This window comes from Chiloscyllium plagiosum, unplaced genomic scaffold, assembly GCF_037043375.1.
Source record: "Chiloscyllium plagiosum isolate Xiang-an unplaced genomic scaffold, Cpla_swu_hap1 HiC_scaffold_45, whole genome shotgun sequence".
In the NCBI taxonomy this organism is placed as follows: domain Eukaryota; kingdom Metazoa; phylum Chordata; class Chondrichthyes; order Orectolobiformes; family Hemiscylliidae; genus Chiloscyllium; species Chiloscyllium plagiosum.
This window is the reverse complement of record NW_028270183.1, coordinates 94,307,451-94,325,107: the sequence shown is the minus strand read 5'-3', so window position 1 is coordinate 94,325,107 and position 17,657 is coordinate 94,307,451. Positions and strand designations below refer to the sequence as shown.

Here is a 17,657-nt window from a genome sequence, read left to right as displayed (position 1 = left end):
GCCTTCTTCTTCCTCTTGACCAGATAATCTACTTCCTTTGTAAACCACGGCTCCCGCGCTCTACAGCGTTCTCCCTGCCTGACAGATTCATACTTATCAAGGACACACAGTAGCATTTCCTTGAATTAGCTCCACATTTCTAATGTGCCGACACTGCAGTTTCCTTCTCCATCCTATGCTTCCTAAATCCTGCCTAATCGCATCATAAATGACGTTCCCCCAGCTGTAACTCTTGCCCAGTGGTATACACCTATCTATATCTATCACAATAGTAAACTCAACAGAATGGTGATCTCTATCACCAAAGTGCTCACCTACTTCCCAGTCTAACACTTGGCCGGGCTCATTACCCATTACCAAATCTAATGTGACCACGCCCCTTGTTGGCCTGTCTACATACTGTGTCAAGAACCCCTCATGCACACAGTGGACAAAAACTGACCCATCTATAGTAATCGAACTATAGTGTTTTCTGCCAATATTTGGAAAGTTGTAGTCCCCCATGACACCTACCCTCTCTCCCTCACTCCTATCGAAAATCATATTTGCTATCCTTTCGTCTACATCTCTGGAACTATTCGGAGGCCTGTAGAAAACTCCCAATAGGGTGACCTCTCCTTTCCTGTTTCTAACTTCAGCCCATATTACGTCAGTTGACGAGACCCAAACATCCTTTCTGCAACTGTAATGCTGTGCTTGACCAACACAGCCACACGTCTCCCTCTTTTATCTTCTTCTCTGTTCATATTGTAATCCTGGAATCTGCAACAACCATTCCTGTCCCTGCTCTGTTCATGTCTACGAAATGGCCACAATGCACGCTGCAAGTTCGTCCACCTTATTCTGGATGCTCCTGTCATTGAAGCAGACACACTCCAAACCAAATTTTTGCTTTCTGGTGCCATCTTGCGCCCCTGAAGCTTGATTCTGGACCTCCCTACTCTCAAAAATTTCTATACTTGAACTGCGATTTTGGTTCACATCCCCCTACTGGATTAGTTTAAACCCACCCCAAAAGCCTTCGCGAATTTCCCGCCCACACCCAAAGATATTGGTACCCCTCTGGTTCAGATGAAGATCATCCTGCCTGTATAGGTCCCACCGTCCCCAGAAAGAGCCTCAATTATCCAAGAATCCAAAACCCTCCCTCCTGCACCATCCGAGTAGCCACGTGCTCAACTCCTCTCTCTCTCTATCCATTGCTCCACTAGCACCAGAGCAGGGAGGGAATTTGAAAGAACGGATCGAAGTGTATTATGATCGTGTCGTCCAAACGAATGGTTTAGTGTTTGAGCTGCAGAAGGGCAGAGACGTGGAAGAGTTAATGACGCTAATGAGGTGCAAGTCGGCTGACATGGTGATGATGGGGATATGTGGTTAAAAACACATCACGAGTTGAAGGATGTCACCATGGTAATGACTTGTCTGTTCAGACTCAAACCAATGCCAGGGAGAAATTTGAATCAGTGGCGAGGCATTTTCTCCTGTCACGTCGTCGATGATGCCTTCCAGCTCATCTCATCCATTTCCCTCAACCCCACTCCCAAAACCCATCCCTCCAAATATGACGAGGACAGAACTTCCTTCTTCAACACTTTAAAATCTAGCAGCCTCTGTAGACATCATGTCATCCTCCGGTATTTCTGTCAGCTGCAAATGAACCCCAACAATTAAGATGTGCTTCCCTCCCCAGCCCTATCCATTTTCTATAAAGATCATTCCCTTTTCCACTCCCTTACAAAGTGCACGCTACCACAAAACCACCCTCCCCTCCCAGCACCTTCTCATTCCTACACGGGATTTGCAAAACATCCGCCCACACATCCGTCCTCAACTCTGTCAAAGGCCCAAAAGACCCTTCCATGTCCATCAGAGTTTTACCTGCATTTCCACGCATGTCATTTACTGTAACAATTGCTCCCTTTGCAGTCTCCTCGACATTGTGGAAATTGGATGCCTCATTACAGACCGCTTCGGAAAACATCTCCGGGACACCCGCACCAAACAACACCACTGGCCTCTTGCTAAACAGTCAACTCTCCCTCCCACACAGCCAAGTTCATTCAGGTCCAGGGCCTCCGCCGCTCTCATGAACTGTCCTATCTGTACATCTTCCATCCCACCTATCTGCTCCAGCCTGCGCTGCGACCTTTCATCATTATCCCCACCTCCGTTAATCTATCACACTCTCCGTTACCTTGTCCCACCCCACCCGCTTCCATTTTTCTCTGTACCCCCTCAGTTCACAAGCCTCTTTCCTGATGAAGTCTCGTGTCCAAAATATCGATTGTCCTGCTCATTTGTTGCTGCCTGCCCTGCTGCGCTTTTCCAGCATCACACTTTCGACTCAGTGGAGAGGTAGTGGATTTTGAGCTAGGGACTGAAGTCAGAGGTTTCAGTTTTGCAATGATTGAATTGTAAGAAATGTCTTCTCCATCAGGACTGTATGTTAGGCATGTCAGGACAGTGTTTGACCTGGAGGGAACACGGAGGCGATCGTGTTCATATCCACCTGCTGACCTGCTCGTTCTCTGTGGTGGACGTTTTGTGCATGAAAGATTCTGACAAAATTCTAGTCAAATTCATAGTGTCGAAAATTCCTTACCTTCAAACCATATCTTCAGACAGATTCTAGAGTCTTTTGAAAGACGGTTTCACACTCTCATTTTGGGATCACATCAATTTCGCAGATATTAGAAGGGGAAGATTTAGAAGTCAACCTCTCCACCATAATCTGATGAAGCCACGAATTCTCTCCCAAATACAACTTGATCAGATTTTGAACATGAAAGGAAAAAGCTCTGGCAATAGTGTGAGATAAGTCGTTCACTTATTGTGCGTGTGGACCAGGTTTTTATCTATCATCAGACTTACACACCTCAATTGCACTCATAGTGAGGAATGACTGTGGGAATGTAGGGATTCATTTTCCTGTCTGAGCTGAATTCCCATGGACGCAATGATACCAGGAACAAGCCATTCACCTGCTCAGAGTGTGGGAAGGGATTCACTCTGTTACTGACCTGCTGCGACACCTGCTAGTTCAAAATGATGAGAAAGGATTTCAGTGTCTGAACTGCGGAAAATGCTTTAAAACGTCCAGCGATTGGAGAACCGAACCCGATGCTCATACTAATGAGAAACCTTTTCTCTCTCCGGACTTTGGAAAATGTTATCAAACCTCTATGTGTTTCATCTCTGAGAAATATGCCCACATAAATAAGAGTCCATTAAGATATATAGAGACCTGACGTCTGACCCACGTGCTCACCCGGAATAGAGACCTTTCCAATTCCAAATCTGTGGGACCGTGCTGCAAAGTCCGACCGACCGGATGACTCATCACCTTTCTTGCCATGTTAACAGGACTTTCTAAATGCCATGACTGTGGGAAGTGCTGCAGAAGATGCTGAATACTTGCGTGTGTTCAACGTGTTCACACTGAATAAAGACATTACTCATTATTAACGTTCCTGGGGACAGTTCATCATGAACGTCATCACATTGTGGAGAGACATATCAAATATGTAGCCTGTGGGATGTGCTCTCTAGTCTCTGTAGAACTGATTTCCCATCGGTATTTTCGAATTGTGAGAGAAGTTTCAAGGAACCTATTCCAGGAATAGGTTTAAGCGATCATCTCAACTCTCAGTCCACCATCTGGTTTGCAGTTGGCCGCAAGCATTTACCTGCTCCATGTGATCAAACCAGTTAGGTCGCTCATCGACCCTGTTGAGAGAATAGAGGATCCCACTGAGGGAAGGAATTCACTCACTCATCGACCCTACTAAGGCAGCGTAGTGTTTGCATATCGCAACAGCAATTGAACATTGTTGTTCTTCACATTCAGGCCTGGAATCAAAGTTGGAATATTCTCGATAACAATCAAATAAATCAGCTTTGTGTTAAATGCTTTGAGTAGGTAATGAGCAAGTTAGACGAAGCCAAGCCGGTGGAGGTTACAAGCTTGAATTTCCCCAGGCATATGTCAAGGTGCAGTACGGCAAAGTGCTAAAGAAGAGGACATGGATTGAGGTTTTGCTGATAGGCAGAAGGCAGACAGTTGGGTAAAGGGGTCTTCTCCAGGATGGCAGCCCGTGACTAGTGGAGTTCAGCAGGAGTCAGTGATGGCAACACATCTATTCACATTATGTATAAAGGATCCATTCAAAGGAATTGAGGGTGTTGTTGCTCCATTTGAAGAAGACACAATGATAGGCGTAAGGGCAGATCTTATTGTTGAAGAGGGCATGCGGCAGAATGACTTGAACAAACTGAGTGCTTTGAAAAAATAGTTGCAGTTGTGGTACTTTGTGGAAAAGTGTGCGGTCATATGTTTGGTGGTAAGAGTAGAGGCACAAACAATTTTATGAAAGCAGAAAGAATTCAAAGTTCAATTTTCTCTTATGTTTCACATGCAGTTTCAGTTGGTATTTTGGAACGCAAATACAACGCAGGTGTTCAGTTCAAGCGAATAGGAAAGCACGGGCAGAGGTTTACACCTAAGTCAATAGGAGGCTCTGGACAGATACATTTGGAACATTAGGAGCAGGTCTGGACCCCATATCGAAGTGATGATATGTTTTGAGTGGTGGATCGGAGGTTTTTCATGGCTGACTCAGTGGCGAATACCCATGTCTTGCGCCCTCAGCGATGTTGGTTCGATATCTACTTTGGATGACTGTGTATTTGGAGTTTGCACATTCCTCCCCAGACGAAAGATGTGGGGCTGACGTTCTTTGGTCATGGGAAATGCAGGGTTACAGTAATTGAGTAGAGGTGTGAGTTTGGGTGTGATTCCCTTCGCAGGATTAGTGTGGGCTTCTTGGTCCGAATGGCCGGGTTCCACATTGTAGGTATTCCATTAGAACAACTTTGATTGCTGAGATTTACGCCTTGCCATAAGACTTTTTTTTAAAAAAGGGGACAGCTTCGATATAAACACATGGTTTCAAGTGAATCTTTTGAACGATAGAAGGAGTGGAGGGGCATTCTTAAGGAGGATATTATAAAGGTCAATCGAGGATATGAGATATCAGCAGAACATAAAGCTAAGTATAGTCTAAAGAGAATCTACAATAATTAAGAACTTGAGACCAAATAGGACTTTAAGATGAAAGAGCTCACCTTTGTCTTGAATCTCAGCAGATGGAGAGACATATAATGTTCACTTCGCGTCAGTTTACACCATGGAGAACGACATAACGGGTACAATTAAATATTGATGTTTTGAAAGTCCTTCACATTGAAACGGGGAGGGGCTGGAGGACCTTGAAAATATAAAGTTGGATATTTCTCTGGGATCTGATCTCCTGTATCCTGGAAACTTGTGGGAAGTTCGGGAAAGAAACCTTTGGAACTTTTGTAGAAATATTTTTATCATCTATTATGACGAGTGGGGCGCCGAATGACCAGGGGATGGCTATTGTGCCTTTGTTTAGAAAGGAATTCACGGAGAAGCCTGGGAGCGATAGATGATTGTGTCTGGTTATGGTTGTGGGTAAGTTGTTTGGTGCAATTCTAAATGATAGGATTTATATGAATGTTTAGATACAAGGAATGAATCGGGATAATCGGCATGATTTTGCACAGAATTGATTGAGTTTTTTGAGCACGTAACCAAGAAGATCAATGAGGAAAAAGTAACAGACTTTGCTCACTTGGACTTTAATAAAATATTTTACACGGTTCCACATGGTTGACTAATTCATAAAGTTAGATCGCATGGAGTTAAATGTAAGTTTTCCACTTAGATATAAAATTAGTTTAACAGCAGTATGCTGAGAATGGTGGTGCAGGGTAGTTTTCAGACTGAAGGACTGTTACCAAAGGTGTCCCATTGGCTGAGCGCACATTCATTTCTTTTACATTTAAATAAATTTGCAAAATTGGTAGTAGAAGGTTGTGAAGCGATTTTCTCGTCAGGTCAGTTTCTCTCTGGCCTCGAGTTTAAAAAGCGTGTGGGAAAGGAGTGGATAAGGGTCATTCGTCCATCTTGAAGCGCAAGATATCAGGCATACATCTATTCTCGTCTCGGTTTGCTGCAGTTACATTCTCCCTGTGATCTTAAATGACATAACAATAGTACTGAAGGTTGACCTGGTCACACTGTTGTAACCCCTTTGAGGAGCGTATTCTCATGTTCACATACAGAGGCAGTCACACAGGCACATTCCCCGACAGTGACAGTGTCCTCAGGATTCTCCCCACTCCATGTGCTTTACGTCTGTAAGTTTCTCCAGAGAAAGGCGGCTTTAAGTGGAATGCAAGGCACTTCGCCAGAAAATGTGCACCGTTGCGGTGAGCCGCGATATGAAATGGATACTGAGCTGAAATAATCGAACACGCTTCTCATGTGTAACTCTCAATAAACAAATCCCACCAAAACAAGCCGTCTGCCTCCTGGGACCTGACAGCATAGCGCCCAGCAGATATTCCTCACAAAAAAACAACGGACCCGCGGCAACATCTGAACACTTTCACATCTCATCTTGTTCTATTTCTGCCTCTGTCACACCTCCACTTTCCCCTGAACGTCCCGATGTCAATGAGCTGGTATAAACACAGGCAATCGAGAAAGTAATCTTTATCTCAAAAGCAGAGCCAGGGAATGTAAGCTTCAAGGTCTTGCTCTCAGCTGGTTAATGAGACATCACGGTCTCATCGTCCTGATTATCAGATAGACTGATTCCACAAATATGCACTGTAATAGTTATTACCAATTGAAATGTGCCAATGAATACCGTGACTGACAGAACTATCGGGGAGAGAAGCTTCGACCTCTTCCTTGCCGAGGTACATTTTGCAAAGGATGTCCTTTTACTTCACAAACTGACCACCTCGCAGGTGGCCATGGAAGTGTCTAGCACAAAAAATGCCCTTTGGCCCACTAAGTCTGCAACAGTCCAACACAATTCCCTGAACGGTTCTTATCTCATTTGCCGTCACTTTTGTCAGAGGGGCAAACGTATTCAGTAATGGAAGTGTACAACTAAATGGATCTTACCTGCTTTGAAGTTTTCTGCCTTTTCCATCCTGACAGGCGGTTGGTTGCAGATTACTAACGTTCCTTGCCTGAATTATACGCATTTCACCTTATCCTGCGATTTAAATTTGAAACAAGAAAGCAGAGAGCAAGCACTCTTCAAGTTCACTCTCGGCTCTTAATTACAGTCAGAAAATACTTAACTGCAATGAGGAATCCACGGTGGAATTAACGCCCATTGCGTCAACCACTTGGCCACAACTGCAGAAGCGCGCTAGTAAACTTGTTTCAAGTTTATTTGTTTGAATTCAATCACCACAGTTTCGATAGGGTTAAATGTCAGGACATGTTTGGACTGTGAAAACAATCTCGATGGTTGAAATGGTCATTCAGTTAAAAACAAAGGGAGAGATTGCAGGAGAAACTAAACAGATCTGGCAGCATCTGGGGAGAGATAAACAGAGACAACGGTTTCTGTTCTGAACTCGGTAAAATCCCGGAACTGTGCGGACAAAAAAAACCAACAGATTGTGTGAGAACAGCTGTCGCTCTGTTCCTGGGTCGTGGGAGAACAGCAACCTGTCAGTGAAGAGCCGAACGCACTGACTAACATCGCCACAGAGACTGTTGAGCCAATGGCTTCAATGATCCCCGAATGCAAGCTGCAGCCTGCTCCTCCCATATTGACAATCATCTTTAATTAGTATGTCGTTTCCGAAATAAATCCTGGGCAATTCACGGTGAAGACATGGGAATAGTCTGATCCCACCCTTTAAAGTCACATGCATGACAGCGGAAATCAGTTATCCTCCTACAGAGATCGCCTCATTTCCAGCCTTTCAGTGTCCTATCTGTTCCCGCATTTTCTAATTGCCCCAGAGCTGAGATCAGATTTGACTTCCTGATGTGCAGGAACAGAATCCTTCAATGTCACAGATCAATTCAAGTCCGGAGTACATCAGAGTCAAAATACCGGCCTCCGAAAGAACAGAAAGATTTCTAAACTGTCTCTGCCCAGCCGGCCAGTTCACCCCTCATTTTCCACTGAATCCGTGCCCCAAGGAATATCTAAAGATTCACAAAGCTCGACGCTGGGATTTCTGTTTTGATTGTGGAAAGGTTTCCCACTTGACAATTGGCAACATTTTCCCAGATTCTTTTCACAATCCTCTGCTTTGCACCATGTAGAGAGATAAATAAACCTCCTTTTGTGGAGAGATTCACGAATCCGGAAATGTTTTCTTTGGAGCATGATTCCTGTACGTCAAGAAATGAGCAGACCTGAGAACATATCGAGTTGTTGAGACGGTTTTTCTGGAGTTCCAGAGATAACTCATCCAATAAGAAATCATTTAAAATCAACTGTGAGTGAAACATGCTCGGTATTGATGAGAGATTGAATGCATATAAAGGATCCATTTTCATGAGCAGAGAGATTAATAATATGGCAATGGTCGAACGAAAAAAGATGCACTTTTATCGCGCCTTTCAGCTCCACTCCAATCACAGGCACTGAAGCACCTGTGAAGCAGATGTGTCATTGTCAGTAATAATGTGCTCATCAGGGCAGTTTGTTCAAACAGAGGTTTAAAAAAATCAGAATTGGCACTGGAGACAGCAGTGAGATTGTGTTTTACTATAAAAGTTTGTTCTGTTCTACTTTATATCCAAAATAGTGAAGGACCGGAGATCCCAATCTCAGGGGAAGGGATTACCCACATAAGAAATAAATGAGAAGGATGTTCTCACATTCAGAGGGTAGCAAGTATGTAGAAACATTTACAGCAGAGGCCTTTCAAGACTGGGTATATTCAAGGCTTCAATTATCTCTTTGTTAATAGCATGGAGAAAGGGGCAGTGTGAAATGTGTCCAAATTTGCTGACAATACACACGCGTGGGAGAGCATGTTATGATGAGATCGTGGCAATATGAATAGGCATATAGATAGATTGGGTGAGTGGGCAAAAACTTGTCAGATGCAGTGACATGTCCGGAGAATGAGGTCATGCACGTTGGTCGGAAGATTCAAAAGACAGAGTACCATTAAAATCGAGAGAAAGTAGAAGAAACGTGTGACACAGTGGAGTCTTATACAAGCCACAAACAAAGTTTAGTATCATATTATTTCCATGACAAAAAGGATGGTTCCCTTTACGATTGCTAACAATGAAAGTGATGATTTCCCAGGAAAGAAAAAAATAACTGAAACTAATTGCCGAATCGAAAATTTAGAAAAGTCTTGGATCGTTCCAATGGACGACGTTAATGTTTATGGTTCTCTAACATTTGTTTACAATGGGGCTGGGTGTGGGAATTAGGGGAGCTGTGGAGTGGAAGTCAGATTACCCAATGATTACTCTCATGCTTCATCTGTCTTCGTCATTTTGTACGTTTTATTTCACATTTTGCTTCCTATGAGTGCTCTTGTAAACTGTACCCGCTGGTGACTTATTTCCCTAGTTGTTCTTCATCACGACCCGAAAGAAATCAACATTCGTTTATCCTGAATCTCGGTTATCTCTGATCACATGTCACCAGCACCTCGACATTTTCCACGTCGGTCTGCCTTCTTGAAATATTAATTGATCCGTCACTGTGTTACTGTTGCACAAATCAAGAACAAATCTAAAAGCACCAATAGCAGCTAGGATGTAAACGCAGATAACTGCAGCCGCTCCCCAGACTACTGCAAACTGTGCAATCACAGAAGCACACATTGTACAGCCAGGAAACTCAAAACAACAGAAACACTCTTTTGGGCTCCGGACCTGGTTATGTTTCTCAATCAGCAATCGAATTTTACATTGGTAATATCAACAGTTCCCTCACACAAGGAACTAACTAATGCTGCAGACGGAGGATAAAGTGTGGACTGTAGATACTGGAAATCAGAGTCAAGAGTGCGGTGCTGGAAAACACAGCAGATCAGGCAGCAACTGAGGAGTAGCAGAATCGACGTTTTGGCCGAATATCTGATGAAGTATACATGTCAGAAACATTCATTCTCCTGCTTCTTGGATGCTGCCTAACCTGCTGTACTTTTCCAGCAACACATTCACCATTGCTGCAGACTGTCACACATTGCGAGATTCCAGCCACAGAATCAGCGACACGTAGTGTCCTGAGTCAACCTACTGGGGACACCTGGCAGTGGTGTTTCATGTCAAGTTGATCTTCAAGAATGCGTATCGTGAGTTGTCTGTCCTGTATAATATTTCCTGCAGTCACGACATGCAATATTTTTTTTCCAAATTTGTCTTGCCTATGATGGGTATTTGGTCCATTTTTTGGAGAGTTGTTGTCAAATATGTCTTTCGGTTTATGCTGTCTCATAACTCCGAGTGGTCAGAGGAGTCTGGCTGTATGTGCCGAGACACACTTTTACCTATAATTTAGAGAGCTTGTTTTGTTGGGTAATGGCATGTCCTCCTGGCGTTGGTTTTGACAATGAATCTGCGGGAATATCTATTGTTGCAAAATATTTCTGGAAGATCCACTAAACAACACAACCAGCTGTTCCGAGTAGCAATGCACAGCGATGGCGAGGACAACAAATTCGACTGTGACAACACAAATGCATTGGGGCCAGCTAAACAGAGTGAAGCCAGAGAATTTCTAGAATGATGAGACTCATCCAATGACTCCATTAAAAAACAAGTTGATCTGGACTCAACATTCTGGGACATGCAAAGTAACGACAAGAAACAGCAACTGAAAGCAGTGGGAAATAAATCAAATCAATTCGAAACGCTGCAGGATAGCAGCGCTACACATGAGTTTCATCTGCCTTGAAGATATCACCGAGAAAGGGGAGGAAACGGCTGAAAACCAACTTCCCACAGCCACCGAACTTCTCCACACCATCTGCATCCTTCACCTGAACAACAAATCTTTACACAAACCTTGAAACCCTGAAACAGTCAGAGCCGGCCCAGCGGGAAAATGAACACTGGCATCCCACGTGACAACTGAGGTTACCAAACGCCACACGGTGGATGTCGGAGCTAACTGAGCCTGCAAGACACTTGTGCATGCTCTTGTCAATAACACCTGCTTGATTATCCTCATCCCATTTTCCATCATTTAACGTTGTGTGCCTTAAGCATTACAAATTCACAGTTAAGTATCTCTGAAGATAATTAGAATTTCTGCAGCTCTGACTCATAGGGACAGTGATGTCCCGATTCCAATGACTCGCAAGCTAATAAAGTTTTTTTTTGTGTAGAGCTACTCGAACGTTTATGACTCTTATCTTAAATCTATGATTGATTGATCCATCCATCATCGAGAAATCTTTCGTTAAGTGTACCCAATCCATGCCCCTCATTATTTCCTACATCTTAATACTGTCTCCTCTCAATCTCTCCTGCTCTCACAAAAGCAAAGCCAGTCTGTCTAAACTCTTTCATAGCTGAAGTTCTTCAATCCAGAGAATATATTGACAAATCACTTCTGCACCATTTCCACAGCTGTCATATCGCTTCTTTTATGTGAATTGCAGAATAACACTCTAGCGAGAGACGAATAAAGACTCGAAATAAATGTGGGAATTCACAAACATTGGTCTTTTCCAATAAAGTCTCTTTTCCTCGATACTGTTCTGCGTCCTTTTCATGAACCCAGTGCTCCAATGATACCTGGTCCATGCAAATCAAACACTTTATATGAGGATTGATAACCCAACCACATTATCTGATTGCATTAAGTGGCTTAAAGCTCCTCATGGTGGTATTGGTGCAAGTTCACCTCATAAGAGTGACAGCTGCAGCACTAACTTAACGGTGTCAATGTGAAAGTGAATGTTACTTTGTGCAATGCCCCAGTGGCATGTGAGGAAGGATAGAATGGAAGAATAGTGATTGGGAAAGGGAGAAATATCTCCGAGATTAGGTGCAGATAAAGTTTGAACCAAAAAAATCATCACCTTCGAGAGCATTTTAATCTTAAAAATTGATTTCTTCCTTTCTGCGTTTGTTTTGCAAGGGTTATGTGGAGTAACATGGAACAAATGCACATTACTGATACTCGGATTTGATTGGAGGTTGCTTCGGCCAAAATTCAGAGGATGAGCCACTATACGATCACATGAAAAAATAACCAACAGTAAAAGCAATAAATGCAATGCCTAAGATTGGCGAGGAACAGCACCACATGTACAAGAGGATAACCTACTGAGATTGGGTTGTATCGTCATCTTCAATGTCCTCAGTGGCTGTGGAGAGTCCATCATTGAGAATGTTGAAGACTGATTTCGATAGATTTCGAGAAAAGATGAACTGTACCGGCTTAGCAAACAAATTGTTGAAATGTTGGTTTAAATAACAACGAAGTTTCTCATCGTTACTTTACCAGTGCCTCGAGACAAGGTTGTAACTACGGTTGCACACTTCAATCACACTGGCTTCCAGGTCTGGAATCACAGAAATTTAGCGACGCAGTGGCGAAGATCCGATCGGAATTTGAGAGCGGAATGAACGCGTGAATCTCTACTCTTTCTGCCAGTGACAAAGCCCGTGAGCATGCAGTTCTTCTATGATGGCAGAGAGGCGCGGGAAACGCCCAGGATGGGAGCTCCAAACTAGGTTGGAGCAACTGGAATAGGGAGCTGTGGGAGAAAAGGCTGGGAATTCTAACCTTATCTGGATACACTTCAATTGACATAGCGCAGTAACCTTTGGGTTGATGGAAAGTATCCTGAGCCATTTTAATCTGAACTGAAATAGTTTTTGGCAGCGGACATTTTTGTGGATTGAGGGAGGATCTGCCCCAGGGAATTGTCACAATTATAAATTAACATTTCGCAAAGACTGAACTCGTCTAGGTGTATCTGTGCATTGTGAAATGGGTTAAATATCAGTGCACTCTGACATTTCTCATATTCTGACTTTGCAGTCGATTAATTTTCTGGAAGGAATTTTAAAAATATTTTTTGTGTTATTCAATTTCCTGCTAGCTTGTTCTGGTCTGGTCATTGATGTAACATGAACAACCGAACAGTAATATGATTTTGGTATTCGGTTCGATGTTCCTTCGAATTATGGAAGAACAACAGGAGAGCAGAGGTGAAATTTATCAAAACAGCAGTGATCAAATTGAATGAATGGGCAGACAGAGGATGAAAGGAAGCTTCATGGGATAAGTGTCTTTTCTTTGCCAATGAAACTACCCGCGTCACAAAGTGTCTCACCTGGATTGACAGAAATGAAGTTTATAAGTCCTTCTACATTGAGTGAGGCGGGGAGAATGTAAACACAGCCAGCTCCAAAAAAAAAAACAAAAACATTTGTTCTTTTCTGAACCTCAGTCCCGGACTGACTAAGATGACCTTTGGAAAAAAATTTGCACAATGTCCGAAGAGACCTTACAGATTCGACCACGGAAACCAAATTAAATATCAAGATAAAATCATACCACTTTATTCGCGACATCCCCCCTTTTGATACATGGTCGTCACTGTGTGTTAATTGGCATAGATTGGGAATAATGATCGCGTTGACAGGGTTTACCAATGGGGCCACACCACACCCATTCCCTCATTCTGCACCCGACCATTGTCCATTCACACTTGTCATTCGGCCTGGCCTGCGACTCGACCTCCCATAAGACTGCTTTGGATTACAAATATTTGACATACACATGTCAACTGATCACTTGGCGGCTGCTGGGCTGCTGTCCTTCCCGGTGAGTTTGCATTCGCATTGCCTTGAGAAAGGGAATCGTACTTTTTCCTGTGGGCTTCACATTGACAGACAACGAATGATTTAGGCGGTCAGAAGTCATTCCACGGTGTATTTTGGGCTTTCCAGTGTAGATCAAGAAGCCCCTGTGTTTCCACAGATTTCCACAATTATGTACAACCCCGAATGCATATCTACTGTCTGTTTAAATATTCACTATCATTCACTCAGCCAATTGACATGCCTCAGTCAAGGCAATCAGCTCTGTTGCTTGAGCTGACAGATGACAAGGGAGTGATTCCGCTCTGACTACCTCGTGGGTAGTTAGTACAGCATACCAAACACAATTCTGGCCTGTCCGTTTGCCCCTGAATGTGGACACATTCACAAAAAAACGCAATATCCTGATTCTGAGTTTGTGAATCCTGCACGTCTGGTCTTGGTGAGTTACAGCGACACAGTCATGTGGGTCTCTGTCTCCTGTTGTGGCGAGAAGGCTAGCAGTATTACGAACGTTGCATCTCGTTATTGCAATGTTAGGCATCTCCAACAGTACAGTATTGTTTCTGAGCCAACGTGCTGCAGACATGTGTGCTGTGTTTTGCTCGGAAAACAGTTAGGATGCATGTCATGTGGGACCAGGAGGGTTAATTTCCCAAAGCCGACTGTGTCCCTGGACGCTACAACAAACTTTTTCAGCTGCAGCCACGGCTTGCAGGCATATAGGCAATGCTGCCGCTACGGTGTCTAGGTTTAGCCAAAATGTAAGCTACCTGCCTCAATTTTCCCACATTCTCCTGCATCAGCTCAGATGTCATGCATCTACCGTTTGTACAAAAGGCTTGTTTGGATTCGGACCCCCAGTGTAAGTGTGGTTTGGAGCGCCTGTTTAATTCAACTGCAACGGTCTCTGGTTCTGCAACTCTAAGCCATTGGAAATTTCATTTAGGGGCGCCTCAAGAGTTGTGTAATGTGGGATAAAAAATCGACAAGTTGGAGTGCATGACCAAAAGGAATAGAACTTGTTACTTCGTGTGAGGCTTTGGAATTTGCTGGATTGCTTGAACTTTGTCTTGACCAATGCCCTTCCCTTGTTCAGACAAGAAATGACCAAAGACCTTCACCTGTTGTTGCACAAATTGTAGATTTGCGAAACAAGATTTGTGCCCATTCCTGGCTAGATGGCAGAGCAACACAAGCGTACCTTTCTCACATTGTTCCTCTGTTGTTCCTGCTATTAAGCATTCGTCTACATACTGCAGAAGCGCTGACCCCGGGGTTAAAACAAGAATCTCCAGACTCCAGCATCGAGCCTCATTAATTATGGTGGGGGACTCACAGTCATCTTGACAAAGTCGCTTCAATGTATATGACTTGCCTTTGAGTGGAAAAGTGAACCAGAATTGACTTTCTGGGTGTACCTGTACACTAAAGAAGACATTTGATAAATCCATAGCAGAGAACCATTTACTGTCAGGTGGAATTCGAACTCATTTCGTACAAGGATTAGGAACATTTGCGGCGGGCGGAATAACAGCATAATTAACTACCTGCAGGTCATGAACAAAGCTCTGCTTCCCCGATTCACCTGGAATGTTTGCCTTTTTGAACAGAAAAATGGGCGGTCTCACCGGTGATTATCCACGGGGAATTATCACTAAAGCTTTCAGGAGGGATGCAAAGTAGTATCCTTTGGCAGCCTCGTGTTTTAACGGGTCTCGTGCTCTGCATGGACGATACTCAGACTTCTGGGCTATTCTTATGGTTCACAGCTTCCTATGAACCCCACATCACGTTTGCCTTTTGCCCTGCACTCAGTAGGGACCCTTCTTAATCTTGGGTACGAGACATCTACCATACCTAATCTCCAGGCTACTCTCTTGGCGGGGGTTACCTGGACTGGTCTATCTGCCTGAGTTAGCCAATTTAGTTTCTTCATATCTGTCCTTATGTGTGCATTGAATCAGGTACGCACATCGTCGCTGAAAACACAATCTTTCGTTTTTTTGTGCCTGCAGTATGCATCGTCTCAAATCCTGCCATCTCTCGCTGGATGCCTTCGCCAATGGTACGTGAGGAAAGGTGCCTTCCACATCAAAAGGATTTTTTTTTCTTATTCCTTGACTGTTTGTCCATGATATGGTAGTTTACTGGCCTTGTATGTCTGCTATTATTTCGGTTTAACTTTACATTATTATCTCTCTGTCAGAGTCTATGCCTCTGCAAAGTCAGGTAATTACTTATTTGTTTCCCTGTTCTTTTATTGGATTCAAAATAAATGTTAATTTACCATTACAATGGACATCACATTATTTTACAGGTTGCAGCAACAGCGAGGGCCGAAGTGCCTGTACTGCATTGTAACGTTCGATGTTGTCAGTTACATTTCCTGCTGGTTTCAGATATCTCTCCTCACTCTGGAAGCTCCCGGTCGCATGTTCCAGAGATTTTTCTGCACTTCAGTTAATCGAGGCAACTGTAATTCCTGCTCAGAATGTGATCTCTCTCCAATGGAGAGAGGAAAATAAAGTCGGTGACAAAGCTGAGATCACTTACGTTCTGTCCAGAATCAACAAAAACTATCCCGATCTTCCAGTCTCCTATAACTTCAACATTGCACTGTGTTCTCACCCTTCAGGCTCTCTGCTTGTATTCCTGATGAAGGGCTGTTGCCCGAAACGTCGATTTCACTGCTCCTCGGATGCTGCCTGAACTGCTGTGCTTTTCCAGCCCCACTCAAATCTAGACACTGTGTTCCCAGGCCATCATTTCAGTCTCTGGTTTGCTGCAGTGCTCCTTCAAGACACAACACAAGCTGGAAGACACGCAACTCATTTTCTACCGACACACCATGAAAGCTTGAGGACCCAACATCAAGTTCAATCATTTTAGAAACCGTCTGCCCTCTTACACATTCTTCACCCACCCTCCCTTCCCATTAGTTCTGAAGACGGATCGTTGGACTCGAAGCGTTAACTTTCCTTCCTCATCAGAGATAGACAAGAGCTGCTGATTTTGTTCAGACCTTTTGGCTTTTCTTCTGAGAACTTTGTTTTTCTGTTGTAATCGCCAGATACTGGAAGCGTCTGAATGCAGGAGGAGAATTTCACAGGAGATGAAAAGAATGGAAAGGGTTTGACCACTCCCATTGTGAAGGTACGCGAGCTAGGCTGGGGATGTTGCTCTCAGCGCAGAGAAGGCTGAATAAGAAACCGATTAACGTGCTCATTTTATGAAGAGGATAAATATGTTTGACAGGGATAAGCCTGTATTGGGAAGGAACAGAGTAACATCAATGAAACACAGAAGACAAGGAGGAGAGTTAGGAAGAATACTTTCACCTATAGAGTATTGATTATCTGGAAATCATTATCTGAACATGTGGTAAAGGTAAGTGTCATGCGAACGTTTCAGCAGTCTGTAGCCGAACACGTGATGAGCCAGAGCATGAGTGGAGAAGGACCAGGTATCAGAAAGTGTGACGAGGTCAGACAGGCGCGAGATGGGTGTCCTGAATGCAATGCGTCAAAGGCAAACTAGTGTGCGTAAAGCTAACAGCTGGTGCGGCTCTGTGGCGCAATGGAAAGCGCGTTGGACTTCTACATCTCTATTCAGTTTGCTATTCAAAGGTTGTGGGTTCGAATCCCATCAGAGTCGTATTTTAATTTATGTTTTGCAAAGTGGTCAGACCAGACTCGGCTGCTCATCTGCAAAACCAGTAATATTCGTGCATAAACCTAACTGTCTCGAAACGGTTTACATTATCGATGTCTATTTATGGTAGAGATCGATAAATACCTGTAGACAGTACGATGTTGTGGATGGGCTGGAAAAAGACATAAAATTGTTCTATGAGCCATGATGATATCAAATTACGTGGCAGGACAGGATCGGTGTTAAGAATGGCCTCCTTCTGCTCCTTTGTGCCTGTGCCATTTCTGGCCAAGGTTTTTAAATAATCACAATGAGGACAATATGAATTAAACGCCAAATA

The 17,657-nt window shown here is 43.6% G+C and overlaps 1 non-coding gene across 1 annotated transcript; it reads left to right on the top strand.

Annotated features, from left to right (window-relative positions):
* The first annotated feature begins 17,228 nt into the window (after positions 1–17,228).
* trnar-ucu (transfer RNA arginine (anticodon UCU)) lies at positions 17,229–17,320 on the top strand. The gene is given in 2 exon segments: positions 17,229–17,265; positions 17,285–17,320. It is a non-coding gene; the product is annotated as a tRNA-Arg (tRNA).
* The last annotated feature ends 337 nt before the right edge of the window (positions 17,321–17,657 follow it).